Source organism: Colobus angolensis, unplaced genomic scaffold, assembly GCF_000951035.1.
Source record: "Colobus angolensis palliatus isolate OR3802 unplaced genomic scaffold, Cang.pa_1.0 Scaffold1, whole genome shotgun sequence".
NCBI lineage: Eukaryota > Metazoa > Chordata > Mammalia > Primates > Cercopithecidae > Colobus > Colobus angolensis.
In genome coordinates this window covers 12,396,630-12,398,275 of record NW_012110918.1, presented here as the reverse complement: position 1 = coordinate 12,398,275, position 1,646 = coordinate 12,396,630, and positions in this window count along the sequence as shown.

The window sequence follows — 1,646 nt, the reverse complement described above, 5'->3', positions numbered from 1 at the left end:
CTACTGAAAATACAAAAATTAGCTGTGTGTGGTGGCGGGTGCCTGTAGTCCCAGCTTCTTGGGAGGCTGAGGCAGGAGAATCGCTTGAACCCGAGAGGTGGAGGTTGCAGTGAGCTGAGATGGTGCCACTGCACTCCTGCCTGGGGACAGAGCAAGGCTACATCTCAAAAAAAAAACAAAAAAAAAACTTAGGCTTGGCAGGGCGCAGTGGCTCACGCCTGTAATCCCAGCACTTTGGGAGGCTCAGGCGGGTGGATCACAAGGTCAGGAGTTTGAGACCAGCCTGGCCAAGATGGTGAAACCCCATCTCTACTACAAATACAAAAATTAGCTGGGTGTGGTGGTGTGCGCCTGTAGTCCCAGCTACTCAAGAGGCTGAGACAGGAGAATTGCTTGAACCCAGGAGGTAGAGGTTGCAGAGAATCAAGGTCGTACCACTGCTCTCCAGCCTGGGCAACAGAGCAAGACTCCGTCTCAAAAAAAGAAAAAAAAAAAAAAGCTTAGCGCTGCCCCCGCATGGCTTTCCATTCTCAGTTTCCTAGATATCATTTCCAGGTCAACCATGCCAGGCATTGGGGTGGAGGGGGTGCCACATGCCACACGTGGCCACATGTGGAGATCCAGAGGACCAGACTGGTCATGCAGGATTCTTGGCTGCTTGCAGGGAGTGTGTGCTTTGCCCGAGTTTCTGTTTCTCCCCAGTGGCTGGACTACCACGAATGTGTGATGGGGTGACCCTAGCTCTATCCCTCGGGTGGTCTCCTTGTCTTTGTCCTCCTTGCTGAGGCTGGAGACCCAGGTCTCTTCTGGGCCTCTGGGCTCTGCCTGCCACATGCCCTCACCTCCAGGCTGCTGACTGTGGCTGCAATTCAGGGCGTTTATCTTCGGAGCTCTCTCCACAGGTGAGGGCTCTGCCGGTGGCGACCTGCAGCCCTACCCACTCCATTTGTCTCAGCTGCCTGCCCAGCATCTGTAGGTGTTTGTATTAGTGTCCTGGTGGCTTAGACAACAGAAATTGACTGTCCCACAGTTTTGGAGGTTGGGAAATCTGCGATCACGGTGTTGGCAAGATTGGTTCCTTCTGAGGCTGTGACTCTGTCCCAGGCCTGTGTCTTGGTGGTTTGCCAACAGCCTTTGGTCATCCGTGACTTGCTACTGCATGGTCCCAGTCTCTGCCTTCACCTCCAGAGGGCCCTCTCCCTGGGAAAGAGTTGGAACTTGTTCTGTAGGGCCCATGGGCCTGTTCTTTTTCTACTACAAATGACTTGGAGGGAAAACCAGTGAGTTATTAGGGCCCTAGTGTGAATCAGTGTTTCATGGGGTTTTTTTGTTTTTTTTTTTTTGAAACAGGGTCGTACATCCTCGTCACCCAAGCTGGAGTGCAGTGGCACAGTCACAGCTCACTGCAGCCTCGACCTCCTGGGCTCAAGTGATCCTCCCACTTCCATCCCCTTTAGTAGCTGAGACTATAGGTGCATGCCACCAAGCCCGGCCAATTTTGTTTTTTGTTTTTTGTAGAGACGTGGTCTCCTTATGTTGCCCAGGCTGGCTCAAACACCTGGGCTCAAGTAATCGTCCCACCTCAGATGCCCAAAGCGCTGGGATTACAGGCATGAGCCACTGCACCTGGCCAGCGTTTCATGTTT